Raw genomic sequence first — 23,957 nt, forward strand, 5'->3', positions numbered from 1 at the left:
TCAAAAAATAGCACGGAGCGCCTTTGTCGACTACACTCGACAAGCCAAATATACGGACAAAAGAATTTTAAAACATTGACTATAGTCGACATTCGCTGGTTAGGGAAATTTTCTTACCGTCGACAAGAGTCGACTTACGCAATGAATTGAATATTGAAGATAAGAATATTAAATAGGAAATATGTTAAGAAATAAAATAATCGTTGTTGGTAGTATTCGTAAGAAGGTAAAATTAGAATACATGCCATTTTATTCTGACGCTATATCTAAAATGACAAAATAAATAATCTCGTTTGAACCTCTCATTTTTATTCAATTAAATCAAATGTTCCAACAATGCAATACATGTACTGTATATAGCTAGAAAAATACACAGCATTTAACTTGCAAAAATGAGCTTTTTCGGTGTTGGAAAGTTGGGATAAGGTGTCAATAAATGTGGACAAGATGGCTTCTGAAGAACAATATAATTATAGTGTAAAATAAACACACAACATTGTTTAAAAAATAGAAGGAACTTCTGTCATATTCTGAAATAAATTACTTTAGTTTATCACTCAGCGGACCACATTACACAGTTCGAATCATCGTCAGTGCAACCTATTTTAAGCACCATTTTCATTACGTTAAAGGGTTGTTTGTGGAGATCATTTCTTCAAAATTGTAACCCAACAGTAGATGTTCAGATTATGCAACTTGCATTGGACTGCAAGTGTCGCAATAGGTATTCAGGTGGTGGTTGTGTTTGCCCAATAGTTCTTACTGATAGGTAGGTCTAAATGTTGCGTTCTACAATCACTTTTACTTCTTACGGTCCTCGGTAATAGGTTGTTCCAGGTGTAACTTGGTTTCGCAGTCACTTCTGTTGCATTCATCCTATGATCATAAATCCTCTTCAATACTCAGCGTTCTCTGTCACTGAGACTTTTCTTCCGTTCTCTGTTACTCGTAGCCGATGTTGTTTTACAGTTAATTCTGGAGGTTCTAATCACCCTGGATATTGTTCCTGTGATTATTTAGATATACTTATGATATCTAACAGCGCACACTCAACTTGGCCTTTAGCTGGTCCTTGGAAAGACTCAAGAAGGTCTTTCTTCGCATAATCACCATCCGCCCGTTTCAACACATTATTCTGTTCTACCACGTCTGACGTACTGCAGACAACCACTTAACATACCATTAACACACATATCCTCAGTATTATAACTTAACAGATTTTAATGTAAATTATGAATTTGCACTACTCTGATACCCATATATGTCATTATACGAAGTGATTTTTATGTGTATTAGAAACAAGAGGCATTTTCGCGGAGTATCTCTGTTTAATTTCATCTCACCAGATGATCGTCAGTACTATTATTACATTTGAGTTGGGAATTCGGACGACAACAACATGAGTATTCCTTCGTGGCACGTGACCTCGGTGTAATTAATTGCCTCCCATAAAAATTCTTATTGTGGTACAGGTCCCACTTTAGCAGTAGTTACCGTATCAGGTAAACTTGTACCCTCATTCCGTAGCAGTCTTCGTAGAATGTGCAATTCGTAACGTAACGCAAATAGTGTTATAATTAAATATAAAAACTGTGCCTAGTATTGCAAACTAAAACGCAAAGTTAGCGTTCCATTTACGCAAATCGCTACGGAATGAAGCCTGTGGTATTGAACAACGAAATGAAATTACGTGTAGATACGTTCTTGCAAACATAGGAATAATAAATTAAAGGAATGTGTGAATATTTAGTTCTCCAACTTATTGCCTATGAAACTGTATCCAGTTTTGATGATATGTGATAAACTAGTATTTGTGGCTTTCGAAACGCAATCTTCCATCCGTAATAAAGTACGTTATTATACGTTGAAATATAATAATGATGTTGGAATAACTACATAGTCACTGAAGTTGTCTTGTTACAGTTACTCTGCAGCGACGAAAAGTAAATATCCTTACTGAAGATATTGTTTGCAAGGAAGGGTTCTTTACAGTACAAGGCGCCATTCATAATTTAAAGCATTACTTAGTAGGAACGTACAAACTTTTTATCGTTTTATTTTAACGGCTACTGCAAAACAACAAACATCGTATCCTTCTGTTTTTAGCAAGGATGTTATAAAATAGGGGATATGCCCTATGCAGTAGCGTAGCCAGGATGTGTGTTTGGGGGGTGGCAAGTGCTGTTATAGGTACATATAGAAAAATTACAAACAAAAAATATATAAACAAAAATATATATAAAAAAATTACAAACATCAAAGTACGAAAGTACATTGTCGGACCTCTTTTGGGGGGACCGCCCCCCCTTCCCTACGCCACTGCCCGTATGTAACTTCATTCTATTAAATCAATGAAGCCAGAGAACAACCGAGAATCGGCACGTCTGATTGGCTACTCTCGTTTCCGCCATCGTCTGATTGGCTGCTTTCGTTTCTGCCATGATTGTTGGCTCAAAACATTGCATCTTATTGGGCGGATTGGGCAGAGTAGGGGTGGCGAAACTGAAGATTTTTATTGTAAGGGCAGATCCTTTATTTAAAACATTCTTGGTTTTTATCACCTAATCGCTGATGAACTGAGTACATAGCATATTTTGGCAATCGTTGGCGTTCTATTGTATCATTATGAATTTAATTAATATCCCATATCGTTACAACGAAAGTGTGGCTTACGTAGGTCCTCGAAATAAGATGTAACCGATGATATCTGAAGTTTGATTAGGAGTTTAGCATCCTGTTCAGTGCCGAGGTTATATGAGACATGAACCTATGGCTTAATTAGGGATCTGAACCACATGAGCTCCCGCCGGAAATCGAATTCGGGTCTCCAAGTCAAAATCTTGTACGCTAACCCTATAGTCAAGAGAGAGTTCAAGTTCGTTCGTTGGCATGCGTACGTAGATATAGAAGCAATTCTTTGGTAGCCACTCGTCTTTAATAAAATCAGCAACTCTTTCACCAATCATAGTCGTTGGTACTTGTGTATTACTACTGGGAATTTTAGGCATTATGGAAGCATCTGCAACTCTAAGACCTCTCTGTCTCCATATACTTTCAATTTGGGACCAACAACCGAATCTTCCTTTTGTGGTGGACCCATCTTTACGGTTCCCACTTGATGATTTTGGTTAATTGCTTGACCATACTTCACAGCACATGCCCAGTATTCAATGTCTGGATATTAAAAATCTTTGCAGTGATCCACAGGATGGCCTGTTATCTCCATATTGTAATTGCTTAATGCATTAGTCCTGGTAAGATTAACAGCAAAATCTAGTCCTTCAATAAGTACATTAACGTCGTATTCATCTGTTAGATAATTTGCGTAAATGAGCGGATATTCCATGGGATCAGCAGATTTTAATTTAATTTTACTCCTACTTTTAGGATGGAGTACTGTCGGGTACATGCATATAAGTCGCTTTCCTTCAGAAGGCGAAGGTTCGTTCTCTGAATTATTTCCAGTTTTTGAACAGCTTTCTTGATATCCCCATAAATAAAGCTGTAGATTTGGTGCTTTGGATTTTTGATCAGCGTATTTGGTTCTGATAAGTGCGGTAAGTTGAGTTATTCCATTACTGGAAGTGGGGCCTTCGCAAGAATTTATGTAATCATTTAACGTGCCGTTGGTTAAAATATTCGTCGGAGTTTCATCAAATATAAAACACAACCTATAGCCTACATGATCCTGTAAATTTAGTCCCATTTGTAAATTGCGTTCAACCTGAATTCCCAACTGTTGTAATTCTTTCTGAGGACTTATTCCGGAAAGTAATAGCAGTTGAGGTATATTCACTATTCCAGCAGAAACTATTACTTCTTTCTTAACAAGGGCGCATTTGCTTACTCCATCCTTTATATATTGAACCCCGTAAACTTGTTTTGTTTCTGGATTTATTAGAATCTTAGTCGCAGTAGCATTCAGAATAACACGAAAGTTTTTCCGATTTTTAATTGGTCTAAGGAAGGCTTTAGATGAACTCAATCTCATTCCATCTCTAGTGAAAGCTTGAGTTACTGCAAATTCTGTGTTGTCTTCCGTTCGATCGGCTTGCTCATAACCTGAAGTTCATTCAACGAATCTTCTGATCCTAATGTAAACATTGCAGAATGGTATTACTCCGCCAGTTATCGGATGATTGGCTATCGTTCAGCGCTTCAGATCACATAGGCTACTTGAACCCTGTTAGTGTAAACTGTGATTCGTGCGTGAGTCAAAGCCACTTTCTACGCATGCGTATTCTCTTTTATTGCATTAATTCAATTTAATTCTCAGGTACAGTGTTGGTTATGTTACTTAATTGTAAGGAAATTGTATTTCTGGTAATGAGCCTTACAAGCAACAGAAACATTGAAGAACAGCTTACTAGACGATGAACTATTTTCTCCTGCCGCGTGGATGTTCCAAGGTACTTTAACCAATAACATGAAACAATCATCACGTGTATTTGTTTACGTGAGGTACTGAACGTTCCTTGAATAAACTATAGCTCCTTCCCTGCTGGTAAAATATCATCCACAATACTCGGCTTATCGTTGAGTTGTTCTGAAATTAGAAAACAAAAATCCTGTATTTGTTCCTTTGTTGACGTGATTGTAATGCTTCTACAATTCAACCAAATATATCTCATGCGTGTCCTGCCTGTCTGTTTGACCATGATATTAACGCGTGCCTTATTCAGCAATCTTCTATGGTAAGAGTAAAACAATGTATATTCTGCAAAACTTCTACACTTTAAAGTTATAAATATTAAATAACAAGAGTTAGACAATCCTCTTCAAATTTGTAAAAATTTGAGTAAGTTCTTGTAGGATTTTAACAAAATGTTTTGCAAAATTTTGTGTAATAACAAAATGTTTACAAAGATTTTGAATTTTAACAAAATGTATTTCTAAAATTTCGGTTTTTAACAAAATGTGTTGAAAATTTTCGGATTTTAACCAAATGTCTTAAAAAATTTCACGTTCTAGGAAAATGTCATCAAAACCTGTGGGTTTTAACGAACATTTTGCAAAATGTTGAATTTTAATAAAAATATATTTCATAATTGCAGAATTTAAAAGTTATCACTTCAAAACTTGAGATTTAAACCAACTGTCTTCCAAATTTATGATATTAATAAAATGTCTTTAAAATTTACGATATTGATAAAAATGACTTTCAGTTTTGTATTTAAAAAATGTAATGCAAAATTTAAGATTTTACCCAAAAAATCATTCAAATTTTCGAATTTTAAAAGGTGTCTTACAAAACTTGGTGTTTTAGAAAACTGTGTTTCAAAATTTTGGTTTTTAAGAAAATGTCTTACTAAATTTGAAGAAGATTAATTATGTTATCATATGATAAACCCTTTCAATATTTAGGCTCTATTTTAAAAATTGAATTTTTTAGAACTTTTTTTTTCAAAAATATTGTTGGAAGTTGTTCATTACTTCTTACTCTGAATCCTCACAACTTTTTTTTCTTATTTTCTTAAACAATGTAGCAAAGTCATGGTGTATACCACGTAAAATAGTTTGGTTTTGTTAAAATATACGCAAGTAAAAGTTTAAGTTTGATTGTTTTAACGGCCCAACAATCCATTTGCTTTCACACCCATTTTTCACTTAAAAATTCTATTGTTGCTCTGATTTTATTATATTTAAGATTTGTTAATGGCGTAAAATTATCTCAATTAAAATTGAAACCGGAAGTGGTAATAATTTCTACCACTTCAGGTTTTGTAGAAAGATTAGAATGAAGATGAAATATGTTCTTGGGACGTCTAATTGATTGGAGGAAAACGCTTCTCGCTATCTATTTCCGTTTTTGTTGTATAGTTATCAACGTTAAAACCCGAAATATTTGGTTACTACCACTTCTGGTTTTAATATTACATCCATCAACGGATTCCTCCACTTCTAGGATCTCCGGATTCCTCCGGATTGGGCCATCTATATCGTGACCAAAATTTGTAATCTATCGAGTACTTGAGATTTTGTGCAAACAAACAGGACAAAAAATCCTGTATTTGTTTCTTTGTTGAGGTGAGTGAATACTTTTACAATTCAACAAAATATACTTCATGCGTTTTTTGCCTGTTTGTTTGACCAAGATACTAACTCATACCTTATTCAGCAATCTTCTCTAATAACAGTAAAACAAGATGTATTCTACAAAACCTCTACACTTTAATATTTCAATAATAATAATAAATAACTAAAAGTTGGACAATCCAGCAGATATATAAGGAAGTTTTTCTTTTCTTCTTTTTTAAGAGATGTAATGTGGCGTGCTGGACTATATGGCGTATATCACCTAATATTTTTTTAATAATGAGTAGGCCTACATTTATACTAACTTTAAATTTACGAACGAACGAGCATATATGGAGTGGGTATATGCTGTATTTTTGTAAACGTTCAAAAGTATACCTAGCAAAATATCTTGCATTACAGCGCTTTTTTTTTTTTTGTTTTTTTTGTTTTGTTTTTTTGTCAACAAAACATCTTAAAACTAATCAAATAACAGACAATATGATGATTTTTGAAGACAGGGAATTTAATACTAATTAACTGTTGTTAAATGAATTATTTTAGAACTTTTCAGGCAGAAAAGCAGTAAATGAATAAAACCGAATGCTTCCACCATAACATGAGCTACACATTTCAAACTGAAATAGTATTTTAGAAATTTTTATGCTTGGGGTCAGAGCGTAGCTTATGAGAAATTTGTAACACCGTGTATAAGATAATTTAAGATAATTTAAACATAATTTAATGACTTTTCAGGATAAGAGATGAAATAATAGAAATTATTTTTTAAAAATATTTTTGACACTACACCACAAGCAAATAGGACTTGAAACGTTTTTTAATTACAAAAATTTACTAAATTGTATTGGCACAGAAATTTAACCATTAAGATTATTGAACATTACAAATAGATGTAATACTTACTCGTTTTTACTTTTCATGATTTTTTAACGTTTCTTTACTATTAGATTTGAATTTAAACTCTCCGAGTTTACTTTTTGTATTTAACTAGACGACTCTTTTTGGGATCTGGACGCTTTTTAGTTGTAGCGTAGAGCTTAGCTCCTCTTTTCAATGAAATATTTTATTTCTATAAGAAAACTTTTTATAGCTGTGGTGTGATGCCTTCGTTATTTATTTTTATTTTTTAAACAAATAGCTTGGTTATTGCTTTTTATTTTATAATAGCTAAAATAAATTTCCAAAGTAAATGTGTAAATTTCGGGTATTTTGCAATATGATGATGGGTAGACAATTGAATACTAATAAACTATTGTTAAATGAATTAGTTATTTTTAAAAGCTTTCAGGTAGAGAAGTAGTTTGAATGCACAAGTAAAATGGTGTCATGAATTGCGCAAGCAGTTTTCTGACTTATAAAGGCCTTTATTCGTTATACAATCATTGCATGTTATCTGTCCCAATATATTAAACTATCCTGTCCTAATTCATTTGATTTGGCAGCTATTTGTGTTGAATAGTGTACATGAATGTCCATATTGCATCCAATTAAACATGGAAAAGTGTCTGTACTTTAGGAGCACGCCCGATATATCCTTCCTAGGGTAATGGACAATGTCGTTGGCACTTGATAATTACAATTATTATTATTATTATTATTATTATTATTATTATTATTATTATTATTATTATTATTATTATTATTATTATTGTTGTTGTTGTTGAAAACGCGCGTGCTGTATTTACAGTAGAGAAATATGGCAACTGTAAGTTTCCCCACACTTTTGAAAAATCTCACCTGATTAGCTTCAGTAATGTATACCGGTTATCCCTTAAAATTCCCCATCCTCAAAACTACTTCACGTTCTGTAAATAATATTTTCCATCATAGCTGTATCACATATTTTCCATTCGGCTGTGTATACGTGTATCACACAATAAATGTATGCCGTAAATATTGAACCACTTACAAGAATAAAGAAGAATATATTTCGTTTGTTTATAGTTTTGCGTTTTATTGATACAATATCTACAAATAATTGTCACAAACATTTGGCTTGTGCATCAAGTTTAAATTAATATTCGTTAGTCTGTATTATATCTTGTTCCACACGTGTTGTCCAATAACAACATCACGAATATAATGTAATAGTCCAGTGAGATACGTGAATATATGTTTTCGATAGTGTAATGCGCTTTTAATTTGTCTGGTTCTTTTCATAGAATGAACCGACTTCTTATCTGTGTTATGTTGGTTTGCTAACAGAAGTGGTTATCATTGTTTTATTCTGTTCTAGCCTATTCTGACTTTTCAGGTTTTTATATCATTATAATCACAGCTATAAGGCCATGTCGACTTTATCACTAAAATTGTTTCAATATTGGAAAAATCAAATAAAATCTCTGAAGTTTTACGTTCCACGGTTATTGTGTAGGCTAAAGGAGACGGCGATGTTGAGAAATGAATACAGTGATGGAATGAATAAAGTGGGAGAAAACGGGAGAACCCAGAGGAAACCCACGCACACGGTGTTTGTCCACCAGAAAGTTCATTTGGTGGGAGCTGGGTTCGAACAAGGAACCCCACACACCAGAGGTGAACGCTCTACCCCTGAGCCACCGCGGCTTCCTTTTCCGTATTGTATTTGATTTAAAAGTTACAGTATGAGCTATACCCAAAATATCCCTTCAATGAGGCCGAATAACTGGTTCTAAGTAAAATAGTTAACACTAAAACTATAAGAAATAACGGGGTGTACTGGTGCCAGACATAATTTTTTAAGTATCTTAAAGATTGCATCAAACTAATAAAATGGTTAAAACTAATAAAATTAAAAAATGTTTAGAGTTAACTCTCATGTACTTACCTGTCTTGCTACCGTCTTGATCGGCCCGACTATCATGATTGCAGTCACACAAACTGATTATAATTATTTAAGGCCTGATAGACACGCTCATATTATTTTATTATACAAATATATTTTTCTTGTATGGAAGATTCAATTGGAAAGTTCAATTATACATCTTACGTCCATGGGGGAAGGCAGTGGGGTAACCGCTTTTCCCCAAGCCTAGCTTTATATATATATATATATATATATATATATATATATATATATATATATATATATATATATATATATATATATATATATATATATATATATATATATATATATATATATATATATATATAAATTAAATTCGTTCTGCGATGCATAGAGCTACGTTTCACCCCTACAAAGCTTCTTAAAAATGGTGTGATTTATTATTGTATTATAGCATACCGTCACATGAAAACCAGACGGACGTAACTCCATTTTCGTAGGATTACAGGTGAAAGGACAAAAATATTATTTTCTTAGAAAGATGTGTTTTTAATAAGATGGTAATTGAGCTACATTACAACAGATGATCGAGAAGGAGAATACAAGGTGTTCCGTTCCATTTACACCAAGTGGGGCTTTCAAAATTATGTCCAAACATGAAGAAAACGAAAACCGCATTTTTGGAGTTACGTTCCTCTAGTTCTCATGCGACGATATAATAAGGAGGTATGTAAAAACTACCAACGAAAATAGAACAAATCATTTGTATACCATTTGTTGAAATTTTACATTATTCTTTATACATTATTACATAAGTAATTTTGTGTTGAAACTTTCATTTCGAGCCTATGTTCATCGCCAAGGGAGCAATCTGCTCCTCGAAATGGCCCTTATGAATTAATTGGTATCTAGGCCTTATGCACGAATAGATAACTTAAAATAATTTTCTACAAGAATTGTACGTTGTGCTGTAGATTTGAGTAACCAATCAAAATTCATGGATTTATTTGCTTACTGCAGGAAGCAAACATGTCCAACATGTACACACTTCCTTTTTTTGTGACTATAATGGTTTGTAATAGGTCAATGTAACGTTTAGCACCGAAATGACACTAGTCCGCTCAGTAACAATGGGCATCGCGATGCTTTCGATTTTCCGTTTACTGCAGAAAGGAAAGTTGTCCTGGAGGAGTTCTCTATCGGCAATAAATGAGACTTTGTGGTTTTCACGTTATAGGTAACTCCTGCATGCTCAATGATAGAGATCTTGGAATAATACGGAAGAAGCTGAGGAAGGAGGAAAGATACTACACAGTGGATGACTTTGTTGAGCTCATTAAAACTGCCTCGACCATCTCCAACAAGTTTTCCATTGTTCAGATGAAAGCGACTGATTTCATTGACTACAGTTCCTGGTGGCCTGAGTTTTACTAAAAAAAGGTGTCTGAGCGATGACTCTTACGGCAAAAATGTTCCTAAACACCTGAGACTGACTTTCAGCATTTCAAAATGTCATGAGATGTACTTCTCATCTCTAACTCCACATAACGTTCAGTGTAACATGAATATTGGTGGCTTGATAGTGGATACTTTTAGAATAAGGAACTCTTCTAAACACTTTGACTTGTCTTCCAGACAGACTTACCTACCTGTAACCTGTCGTGCCCACAAACAACAAAAAAATAAATGGCATCAAAAAAAAAAACTTTGGTCTATATACCTCAAGAAAAGATGCTATTTCGGAGTTCAATAGCTTCCTGTCCTATCACAACAGAAACATGTTCTGATGACAAAGATAACTGATTAATTTATAGTTCCACAACACATATTATTCAGAAATCTTTAACAGCTAAGTTTTCTTCAAATGAAGGTTGTTTATCAATTTTATTGTCGTTTCCTTTAATCAATCCACAATTCGTTTGAACAGTGCATTTACTGCAGAAAGGAAACATGTTTAAAATACAAAACAGTACTCCCTTCTATACCCTTAAGTCATACACAAATTTTGCATTTGTATTTTAATCACGTATACTTCTATCATGAAAGGAAAAATACATACTATGATGGAAGTGTCGTAAAGATAGTTGTATTGACTTTTTTGCCCCTCCTGCAACATTATGAAATGTGGACATGTTAGTTTTCTGCAGTAAGCGGTATATAATCTTATATTAATTCTGCCACTACCTGTGTATTCATAGTATCTGATGAAGCCAAAGTGGATAGTTGGTGAAATTGTTAATAATTTTTACGATAAACGTATTATGCTCAGCAAGTAGTTTAAATCAAATTTGAGTACACTAAAAGCATAGCTTGAGCAATCGGAAACATTATCGTTAAATATACTTCAAGAAAATAAACACTCCCGTCGAACATAGGGTCCAATTTACTTCCCTCTCTTCTTTCGTTCTTCATTGTGATTTTTGTTTATTGGTTTATATACAAGTTCTTTATGGCTTGTCATTCTTTCCTTACCATTCCAAACGTCTATGTAGCACTCTTGTCCAAGTTCTCAGTTCATCTAATTGGTACCCCATGTCGTAAGCGTCAGTGGAACACCGATGGGCAACTAGCGATATCTTGCCAAAACTTAGCGGCCCCGCAGCGATGATCCGCGGTGGCCCCATTTCCGTTTTCAAAATTATATCACCAGCTGCAGAGACGCGACGAAACGACTATGAACCACAAAATCACTCTCGAAAAATATGTTCTATCGCCTATATGCGTGATTTGTTTACATTAAGGTAAGTCTAAAAAGCCCTAAAATAAAAATATACCATGTGATGGACGCGAACCACCAACCTTATGATTACTAGGGGTATGTTTCTCTGACTTTGCCACGGAGACAATGAAGAACACCTTACTTGTAGAGGGATAAATCGTTGAAGTCTTTTTTAATTTGTCCAATCAGAGTACTCCTTTAACCATGTATATTCGACAATAACCATTTGGGATCAGATAAAATGCGTTCGCCATGTAATTTTATAACAAAATGACACGCTTTTATTTACTTTATTTCATAGTTCTCCCATATTCACTTTCTAATGATTGGCGACAGTTGCCATCTAAATTCATACAATTATACGAACTTATCTCAAAATGTTTCACTTCATGATGTAGAGGCAGGGGTTACTCTTGATCCTCAGAGCTCACTTTAGGCACAATTCGTCAGGAAAAAATAATATATAATAATAACCGCATGCACATGACTAGGAATAGTTCGTGTTGGTTCCTTCGCGATTATCCTCGACAAATCGAATGAGTGTGGACCAAAATGAAGTCCTCGCTGCTACGTAGTGCTAACTTGAACACCCCGACTCTAGATATCTGTTTCGACTCGACGAAACTCCGCCAGTGGCACACCTGCGTTAATAATTCGGCGCGTTGCTATATCGACGACCGACGCTACGAAAAGTGGACCACTAGATATTGGCGATGTTTACGGCATGAGGTACTAACCAAATAATGGTGAAAAGAGATCGTAGAAGATATCAATTTTGGGAAAGTACTAATGCAATGTACTCACAAATTAGTTGCGTTCTTTCTTTTTAAAAAAATCATTTTAATTTCAAGGAGTACAATATTTTTAGTTAACGTACACAAGTCATAAGACAGTTACACAAACGAAAATTGTCTATTATAAGTTGTTTCAAATCCAACTTATTCGAAATCAAATCAACAGTATAGTTGATATTACGAACAATAATATTTTCCCAATAGTTAATGCTAATGATGTGAATAACATTAACAAATCACTGCACAAGTTGAATCGTACCTGAGTTGTGTGGAATGAGCTTCAAATAGGCTACGCTTTGGCTCAAACAATGCTGTATTTCTTAATATTGCTTCGAATTTTTGAATAATGTCATTGTAATAATTCCAATCTGTGTAATTACATTTTTCTTGTTCAGTATACAGACTTTCTTCAACATACTACGACCTCTTGAAATTACTTCGAGATACAAACAACCATTTTTGTTATTATCAATATAATAACTTTATATAATGCTTTAAATACTTTTAGTAAGATTTCATTCAAAGACTATAAATTTTCTGATTATTTAATAATTGCAAAAGAAATGTCATTGCATAAAATGCAAAAATTTCAATATATCACCCTCCATTTTATTAATGAACCCTTAAATCTTCCCACGTATAATGGAAAATACTGTTTTCAACATCTACTATAGTGTATATGTTTTACAAAGCAATCAAGAAAGAAAGCGTTTCGGGTTTATTGCAGTTTGTAATTTACAATGTTGACATTAAAATACAAACCTGCAATACACTCTTTGATCTATCTAAAGCCTTTGATATTATTGATCAGAAGACTTTAGGTAGCTTTTTGAGTTAATACAAATGTTATACACACAACAACAGCAATGAAGTAGTATATAGAATTAGAATACAATATTTCAATTTTCACATTACAAATAACATGAAATGAATATAGATGTTCCGCAAGGTAGTGTCCTAGAACCTTCAATTTTTCAAACATTGTAGACTCAATCAATTTTATTTGCAGATCGACTAGCTCGTTTATTATTAACGCTAGCCTCTTTATGTTACTTATTGTGTATCTGAAATCAAAACGTTACTATTTTTCTCATTATTTTAGAAAGTTTCATGTATATTAATTACTCCTTCGGCTGCGTGTTAATGACTGAAATTATGGATTGACATACCCTTTTAATTAATTATCTTTCTATTGTTATTTTTGATAAAAGAGAGTAGTAAGTTTCCCTGTTGCTAAAAGGATCGCCTTTCTCTAATTTTTTAGCATTTTTTTTAAATTACAAGTACATAGTGCATTTACAACAGTGCTAATCAACTATATTATTATTACATTCTTATTGTATGTCTGAAATTAACGTTTGGCATGCTTATTTCCTTTCCTTTTTTCTCAACTAAATAGCAATTATAGAATATTTCTTTTTGTAAACCAGTCAAATTCTAAATCCTAACTTTGATAGCCCATATCTCGGGGACTAAAAATCTGCACATTACAATAATCTGTGTGTTTACAAACTTCATCAATGTCTACCACCAAATACAAGTTTGATCAATATCGGGATAATTTGATCGATCCAGATATCGAGATCGATCGATCCCCTATTTTCCAGATATGTCCCCCTGCGACTACTTTCTGTTCCTTGAACTGAAGTTACCAAGGACGATTTTTTGACAATGTTGAAGTCATCCAAGCAGTTGTGACCACAAACTAACATAAGTTGCAGATGTCGTTCTTCTTGCATGATCGTGCTACTCGCTGTATTGACACAGGAAGGATGTACTTTGAATAATAAATAGGTATTATTACATTATGTTTGTTTGTTTGGTCACAATAAAATCAGTCTAATTACTTAATCATCGGTCAGTGTACTTATGAGATATAGTTTGTTACGTAAAGCAAACCCCCTGCTTGTTCACTGAAAGATGAAACACAATTTTGTTCAAATCTAATATATAGGTCATTAAATGTCACAAGTCATTTAATATTTTATTCGCATATAAATATATGTAAACACACACACATATTCAAAATTTACATTTTAAATATGATTAGACACTTCTAAATTTAAGCTCATTCTGCACGGTTTTCTCTCCCATAAGAATACATTTTAAAGTTGTGTGTTTTAACACTACGACTGTAAGTGTATTTCATACGTCTGTGTACATAAAGAACACTTTATAATCAAAGTTTGAAATTTCTTCTGCACTAACACAAAGTTTACTCCCTTAACTCAGGGCAATGTAACACAATGTATACTACATTGCAACCATAATACATATGTAATATACCACACACAAATGAAATTGAAGTTCACTAAAATTAACATTCCTTTCATAATAATGACATATAAACTTTCAACAACATTTTAAAAATATTTTATGATGAACCATAAATATCTCCTCCTCGACCCCTGAGATAAAATTCTTTTCAACTAATGTATTCTTAGCTCAGCTTAATAAAATTGTAGGAAATTTGTATGCATAGAAATTTGATTAAAACTGATAGTTAAGATCTAATATATTCTTGTAGTATGATTGAATCATGTTCAATGAATTGCGTACTTTAAACTGTTGAAAGTGGAACAATGTCAAATTTCCTATGCAGTGTGACACAACGCAATAAAATTCCAAGCAAATAATTCTATCAATAACAATACTATCACTAGTTAGTTTAATTAGCCTTACTTTCACATTTAAAAAAATACTTGACGTTCTTTTAACTTGTTCGAATAAATTTATGTCAGAATATCGCCTAAAGTCAGTTTGTGGCCTATTTACAAGTAGCTAGCCCGGGCTATGAAGTTTTCCCTCAAGGTTGAAAATGGCAAAAGAGAAACTGAACGTTTGAGAGGAGAGCGTAAATGAATTGGTTGAGAATTGTGAGTAGGAGTGCCACGTATTACAAAAACTCAATCACTATGGCTTCATGACGTAAATATTCATTTGTACGCGCTAGTATAACGTACTAACAAATGAATCGCACCCATCACAAAGAACCAACGGCGCCGACTTTTTAAAATTCACATAAGTGCGTCTCAATGACGGGACATGTCATATGATTTTAGGGGTCTCGATATTTTTTGATTGATTTCCTTCTACTTAAAATCTTTTATGAACACTGTCATAAATTGCTGTGATCGATTCTATTAACAATATAGCTCCATATTTTTTTATCGTGGGACTGTCTTTGACTAGGCCATCGGTTGGTTGCCTTTGCACAAACGTATTTAAAACAAACAATTAAGTTTTAGAGGTTAGAAATTTTAACTTTCATCACAATGTTTTATTTGCTTATTACTTTTTGATAATGACAAGTGAGAAATATTTATTTTATTTTGTTTCTATCAAACTAAAATCCTGTCAGCACCCACGTAGTCGGCTCGCATGCCAAGAACCACTCATTTTAGAAAAATGCGCTAGGCAGTAGCGGATGTTATAGAATTCATATACTGTTGTTTTTTGATACGTCGAGTTTTTAGTACACTTAGTCCGAAGCGTGGATGTTGCAAAAATAATTAGCAACTAGGAGAAGGTATGTTCTAGGTAGGGATTAAATGGGGCAAATTCGATTACTATAGTGCAAAGGTATTTCCGTACAAGTTTTGGTCAATATCACCAAGTCTTAATAACATATGTTTAAAGAGACTTATCTTTAGGAGCTCCAGTATTACTTAAATGACTATCTGCCTCACCTTTGGATTGGACGTGCTACTAATAATGGCCAAGCATATCGCATAATGGCCACCCGGGTCTACAGTTTCAACACTTGCAATTTTCAATAATGGGTATATGCAGGGGTAAAAGTGGATCTGAAAAGGTAGGGTTACGCATGGCGTCAGCCCGTTCCTCGTGCCTATCTTTGCCTATTATAATTTTTTAGGAAGTGGAGGGACGCTATAGATATTTTTAGAAGGGGGCACGACGTACCTTCGTTCCCCCTCACTTTTACCCCTAGGTATACGAAGATTGTTGTCTTCATGGTACAAATGCCTGTCTTACAGCTTCAAAGAGCTACTAGCATCGGTGCTGACGGCTGACCCACATATCCTTTGACTATTATCTGGACGTATGACGCGTAACGTGTGCATCCCACATTCAATATTTGTTATTTCTTGCAGAGCATTAAACATTAAGAGTTTCCCTTCCATTGCGTTTCGTGAATGTTGCTAATTTAAGCAGTTTCCTTGTGATCGATGCAAAAATTTATTCATTTGTTAAGTACGCTTATACTATTCCTGTGATATAAATTATTCTGACTTCATACATGTCAAAAAGTCAGAACACTGATAAAGGTTAAATCTCTTTAATACTTCCGAAAACGCCTGAAGTATGGCCGAGCGAAATGTGCTCTTTGAAACCACCTAAACCTTTTTCTGGAGCTTGGTATTTTATTATTACGGATTTTGGGCAGCCATTTATCTTTGATAAAATCAGCTGCTCTTTCGCCAATCATTAGCGTTGGACCTTCAGTGTTGCCACTAGTAACTTTAGGCATTATGGATGCATCCGCAACTCTGAGACCTTTGATACCATATACCCTAAGTTTCGAATCTAGAACTGAATCTGTTTGGTGAGCAGGTCCCATTTTGACACTACCTGCTTGATGGTTTTCTGCACCTGTTTCATATCTAACTGCACATGCCCAATAATCATCAGACGCAAATGCATATTTGTTACATTCCTTGACTGGTGGTGCAATAAGTGTAAAATTATATTTCTTCAATGCTTCTGTTTTTGTGAGATTAATCGCGAATTGGATCGCTTCCACGAGCATTTTAACGTCATATTCATTAGTCAAATAGTTGACGTATATAAGGGGATGGTCCAAAGGATTTGTGGACTTCAGCTTTAGTTGACCTCTACTCTTTGGGTGAAGCACCGTAGGATAAATACCAACATTTCGTTTTATATCTGAAGGCGAATCTTCTAATTCGTCGCTTTCCCCATTTTCAGAACAACTTGCAAGATAACCCCCAAAGAACAGCTGAAAATCAGCTTGATTAACGTCCGGACTTGATGACTCACTTTTCCCAAGCAATGTAATTTGAGAGAGCCCTGTGCTGGACATAGGTCCTTTGCGGGACTTGAGGTACTCAGTGGCTGTTTGATTGTCAAGCTGATTGGTTGGAACATCGTCTATTAAGAACGGCAATGAAAATGAGACGTGGTTGTGTAAATTCTTTCCAACAGGCAAATTCTGAATGACTGAAATTCCAAGTTTATCTAAATCTTCTTTTGGACCTATACCGGACAGGAGAAGTAATTGAGGAGAGTTTACTGCCCCACCACATACAATTACTTCCTTCTTGACAAAAACATTTTTCGTTACGCCATCTTTTATATACTGAACGCCATATGTTTGTTTCGAGTCAGGGTTTATGAGGATCTTAGTTGCCGTGGCGTTCAAAATAACTTTGAAATTATTTCGATTTTTTATGGGTCTTAGGAAAGCTTTAGACGCGCTAAGTCTTACACCATTTCTACTAAACGTTTGAGCGACTGCAATTCCAGTGCTATTCTTCCCGTTAAGATCAGTTTGTAAATAACCTAGCTCCTCCCCTGCTGCCAAGATGTCACCAGTAATAGGTGGCCTATCATTAAATTGTTCAATGGTCATATAACCGCCTGTACCATGGTAACCAGGATCAACAAGATCTGGCTGCCTATTATCCTCAGACTTCTTAAAATAAGGTAGAACGTCTTTGTAGCTCCAACCAGTGTTTCCGAGCTCTTCCCATTGGTCATAATCTAGTGGGCTTCCTCTTATGTACATCATACCATTGTGCACACTGGTGCCTCCAAGGACTTTTCCTCTCGGCCAATGACACCTCCTTTCCGGGTAACCAAGGCAAGCTTCCTTTTCTGGTTCTGTTACATACTTCCAATCAAGATCACTCCCAAGGTAATACCCCATCAATGCCGGTATTTGAGTCCCCAACGGTTCTTGGCCTCCAGCTTCTATTAACAGCACTTTCCATTGCGTCACCTCACTCAGTCTATTAGCTACAACACTGCCGCCGGGACCTGAACCAATCACAATGAAATCGTATTTGTCTTCGATGTCCTTGCTGTCTTCCAGTCTTCCACAAGGGTCTTCTACGTCGCACGTGTTCTTCAAGAGAGACTCCAGCAGAGTCATAAACAGGAATGTAGATGCTCCTCCACACACAGCTGGAATGGAAGGACCCACCGTCACCGGCGGACAATTAGAGCAGTCGGCCATGTTGCTATGTCTTCTTTACTCTGAAATAAGAAAGAAAGGGTATTGTAGAAGTAGGGTCTTCAACACAATTTATTATACTACATTTTAATCAGACCAAAAAAGTTAGGAATCTAAGGATTTAAGATTTAGCTGACTGTATTCACAGCGATATAAGGGCCTACAACTGGTTAAAAAAATGCACAATAATGCCGTGTAATGAAGAAAAAAGGAAACTACCCCAAATCAAATGTATTACTTGATAGATTTCATTTTGTTGAACAATGTCACATGCTTCTGAGTAAATCCTCGTTTTAGATCTCCATAAAACCGGTGTGTTTACATGAGAATTGATACAGAATACAAATCGTACTATCTATTAAGGTAATACTGGTACCAAAATATATTCCCGTGAAGGTTTTAATTATATTAGTAAGACAACAGTACAGATGATCGTTAGTGATATATAACACAAAATTATCATAAACTTTTATACTTAAGTGTTTCTTAATTTACAGTTTCCGGCAGAGAAACCAGACAGTTCTCAAATTGAAATTGTAACCAGGATGATTATTTCAAAAATGCTATTTTATTTCCGAATTAAACTAAAACTCGAAGCATTATGTTTCCAAAATTAGTTATGAAACATACCGTACCTTTCATCTCAAAACTACATTTTTATTTTCTTCCAATTCTTTCTCGATGCCTGAGAGCGTGGGTACTGTGCCTCAGTGGTTGAGCGCTTACCTCTGGCGCATAGGGTCACTGGTTCGATTCTCGACCAAGTCAGTTTGTGATAGACAATATTGTGTAAGTGGAATTTCTCGGGGTACTTCCGTTTCCTTCGACATTCTCATTCTACCAATTCTTTCATCATTATTCACTTGCCTTAATCATTCGTCTCCGTTAAACTAAAAGGCATAATCATGGGACGTTAAACTAAAAGGCATAATCATGGGACGTTAAATTAAAAGGCATAATCATGGGACGTTAAACTAAAAGGCATAATCATGGAACGTTAAACTGAAAGGCATAATCATGGAACGTTAAACTAAAAGGCATAAGCATGGGGCGTTAAACTAAAAGGCATAATCATGGGACGTTAAACTAAAAGGCATAAGCATGGGGCGTTAAACTAAAAGGCATAATCATGGGACGTTAAACTAAAAGGCATAATCATGGGACGTTAAACTGAAAGATTTTTTTTTTTTTTTTTTTGCATTTTTTGTAGGTCTGAGAATCATATTCACGGTTGGCGTAACTGAAAGATTTCTCTTTCGGGGGCGTAGTGGCTCAGTGGTAGAGCGTTCTCCTCCGTTGCTTGGTGTCCCTGGTTCGATCCCAGCTCGCGCCGTGTGGACATTGTGGTGTACAAACACCGTGCTCGAGGGTTCTCCCGTTTCCTCCCACTTTCTTCATTCCACCATTTTCATTCATTTCTCATAATCACCGTCCCCTTTAGCCTAACTGGCATAATAATGGAACGTGAAACTTACAGATTTCATTTTTTTTTCTCTGTCTTTGCCTTTTTCTTTTTTTATAGATCGATTCAGCACAGTGGTGATGGTTGATGTCAACGTGACACTGTAGTCAGCTCAAATGATTTCAGTCGCCATGAAGTGTTGGGTCTGGAGAACGTTGCACTTTCATCTTCCAGGCATTTATTACTCTGGGTGCTTTTCGCCGGAAAGTCAACCACTATCTCAATTGCAGTGTTCCAAGTCACAATACATATCCGTGACCGCCGAAACAAAAAATCAGCTTCAGGAAACCTCATTCCATTCGACAATAGGAGGAATGTGTTGGCCATCGAGGAAGTCAGTTGAAAAATGTAGTTATCAAAAACTACAAAGGTAACCAGGAAAGTTCTATCGCTTTTTCATTCACCATTTTCGAACATCGATATGTCACCTAAGACGTACATGGAAGATAAAAAAAAAAATGTCCCCATCAGCATCGACGATCTTCTGCCAACGTTCTTGAAGACCATGGATTCCATCGCGATAGAACTTGGTGGGCCGTGAAGCGAAGAATGTATCAAGTGCATTTTGCACCTCTACTAGGGATTTGAACTGGCGTCCTCGAAAGTGATTTCCAAGGAATGGAACAAGTGATAATCGGAGCTGCTATGTCCGGGGAGTATGGCGGATGCAGTAGTGTTTCCCATACAAGAGGTAGAATGGTGTCCCGGGTAGTCCTAGCCACGTGGGGCTTAGCGTTGTTCTGTAACAGGAGGGACCCCTTTGTAATTCAGAAGTGCTGGGTCCAGAGTTTTGAGTTTTTCTTGAACACGGCCCATCTGCTGATAGTACACAGTTGTATTGATGCTCTGACCAGCTGGTAGCAGTTACCGATGCAGGATGCCGCAAGCAGTCAACCGAACACATAGGAGCATCTTCTTCTGGTACAGTGCTGGTTTCGGCTGTTTTGGAACCGGTTCATGGGATGCTAACCAATCATAACGGCGCCAAGAAGCTTCGTACAGAATCCACAGCTCATCACATGTCAACACCCTGTCCAGAAATGGCTCCGTCTTCAGACGATAGACAGCAGAGTAACACATGTGTCTGGGCCTTCTAGCCCGAAGTCAGATCATGTGGGACCCAACTTATAGTGCTTCCCAAGTTGATGATGGTGGTGCTGAATGGTTTCTCCACTCACACTGAATTGTAATCTCAGTTCGTCATGTCTGGTCACGGTTCGCCTCAATTGCTGCCTGAAGATCTTCATTTTGTACATGTGTTGATCTTTCGGCACGTGGTTTGTCTTCGAGTGTTTCGTCGCCATCGTTAACCTTGTTAAACCGTCGCTGCACGTTCCACGTAGTCACGACACCCTCAGCAAAGGCCTGGCATATCTTCCGCCACGCTGCATCGGCGTTTGACCCCAGTTGGAACTCGTACGCCAAACAAGCCCTTGTGACGCTCTATGGAGGATCCATGTTCACTCTGTCCTTTCCAATTTGACGGTGTAACTGAACTGTCACAACCAGATAGTATGTTGGATATACCCACTTCCACAACTGACCTTCCCCTTATCTTCATTCTCATTCAACTCACGGTGTGAGGGCGAATTGAACACACACCTCCACAAAAAGCAACAGAACTTTGTTGGTTACTTTTATAGAACGATACCATTCATATTTAATTATTGTAATCAAAAAGCTTTGTGTTATAACTCATTTAGGAAATAAAATTCATTTGTGAAACAATCAACGCAGTCAAAATTCAATTTGAAAATCGTTAGATTTTTCTGCCAAACACTGTACCATTAATGTGAAATTTTAATCGAAAGTTATCAACAGCTGCAAGTGCAATAACAATCAGTCACATGCAGATAAACATGTCTAGAGAAGTTGTTTTTACTGCAAATTTAACATTTACGTAATTACATATGTTATAAATGCACACACATTCCGGAAGTCCACCCTTTTATTTCAGTAACAATTCATATATATAATTGTTCCGTTAATTTCGGGTAGTTACTAATATTTTATTATATTTAGATCTAAACATTCCTAGAAGTCAGGGCCGGCCTAAGACGTGTGCAACATGTGCGGCCGTATACATGCGATTTTGAGAGGGACGCCGAAACGAGGAAAAGTATAAAAAGTAATATTTTTAAAAATTTAAATTTTAATGTAATTTTGAATGTAAATTAACCATTTGAATATGTTAATAACTTTTGTTCAACAAATAAAAATTTTGCTTGAAAGCATTGGAGGGTTATCTATACCCATTTTCATTGTTAGGGGGCCAAAACTCATTCTTGCACACACAACATTTTTTTTTCTTAGGCCGTACCTGCTAGAAGTATATGACTTTTGATCATCGTTTCTCATTTACCATATAACATTTTTTTTTTTCAGAGGAAACCATGTGTTTGTCAGTGACCTTTTAGTTGCGGGGACAAATAACCTTAACACTGACATCCTCATTAAATGTATACAATCAATTAGTCAACCAATCAAGGAAGTTACATTTTGAACTAACCACATTCTACCATGGGTAAGCGAAGACAACTCAAAAATGTTAAATTATTGTACAAAGGGAATTGAGTATCTTTGAGCCGACTTTGCAATACAAATGTTTTGGTATAACCAGTGTGTAAGTTCCATCCAAAATGACAGAAAAGAAAATTTCAAACATTGAGCTATAGTTGGGTCTTGAACTAAGATTAAGAATTTTGTTTAAATCAATTACTGAACTTTTGTCTGTACTGGTATTTTTAGTTCATTACTCTTTAAATAACTTACAAAAACAGTTTTGAAAACCTTTATATATTTCAAAACTTAATTGTAATTAATTAATGAATTATGTAACAAAACTACTATGTAATTATTTCTTTAAATTTGTTCCTAAACACTAAAGTCATTTACCTTTCATAAATCATTATATAAGGTCATGCATTGACAAATATGATGAAAGAGAATATATTCGTAAATATACGTACATTTCATCACAAGTACAGGAAGTGCATATAACCTCAGCACAAATTAAACATCAAAATTATTTTGCTTTCCTAAGTCGGGAGTAGTTGCAACGCAAAACTTATTAAAACTTATCATACTCAAGCTAGAAATAAAACTAATTAATTTACAAAATTCGTATTCTACAAACATCTATATTTTACATCATAAATCTAAGGTATGTACTCGTTTCCAGGGCCGGATTTAGGCATGGGCCACATGGGCCGAGGGCCAAGGCGGCAAATTTTGAGGGGCGGCAATTAAAAACATATTTAAAAAACTATTGAAAACACATATTTCACCAACGACTCAATAAAATAAGCTAAAACCATTTTTTACTGCCGCAAGCAATCCACCGAACATACAGGACAACCTTCTTCTAGTGCAGTGCCGCTTTTAGCTGTTTTGAAACCGGTTCATAGGATGCTAACCAATGATGACGGCACCGTGGAGCTTCATACAGGACCCACTTCTCATCACATGTCAACAACCCTGTCCAAAAATGCCTTCTTCCTCAGACGAGACAGCAAAGAAACACATGTGTCTGCTCGCGTTGCCTTCTGGCCCAGCGGAGAATCATGTGGCACCAATCGACCCAACTTTTAGTGCTTCCTAAGTTGATGGAGGTGTTGCCGAATGGTTTCTCCACTCACAGTGAATTGTAATCTCAGTTCTTCACATGTCTGGCCACTGTTCACCTCAATTGCTGCCTGAAAATCTACATTTTGTACATGTGTTGGTCTTCCGGCACGTGGTTTCGTCTTCGAGTGTTTCGTCACCGTCCTTTAACTTGTTAAACCACCGCTGCCATGTCCGCGTAGTCATGACACCCTCACCAAAGGCCTGGGATATCTTCCGTTACGCTGCAGCGACGTTTGACCCCAGTTTGAACTTGTACAGCATGCATGCCCTTTATGACGTTGTGTGGACGTCTCATGTTCGCTCTGTCCTTACGTAAGTTCACGGTGTAACTGAAC

The 23,957-nt window shown here is 35.6% G+C and overlaps 2 pseudogenes; both read right to left on the reverse strand.

The window, feature by feature from the left end:
- Positions 1–3,181: 3,181 nt before the first annotated feature.
- Positions 3,182–3,991, reverse strand: LOC145677599 (glucose dehydrogenase [FAD, quinone] pseudogene; annotated as a pseudogene).
- Positions 3,992–12,338: 8,347 nt separating this feature from the next.
- Positions 12,339–18,584, reverse strand: LOC145677602 (glucose dehydrogenase [FAD, quinone] pseudogene; annotated as a pseudogene).
- Between the last annotated feature and the right edge of the window lie 5,373 nt (positions 18,585–23,957).

Source organism: Thermobia domestica, unplaced genomic scaffold, assembly GCF_964235325.1.
Source record: "Thermobia domestica unplaced genomic scaffold, izTheDome1.hap1.1 HAP1_SCAFFOLD_1087, whole genome shotgun sequence".
NCBI lineage: Eukaryota > Metazoa > Arthropoda > Insecta > Zygentoma > Lepismatidae > Thermobia > Thermobia domestica.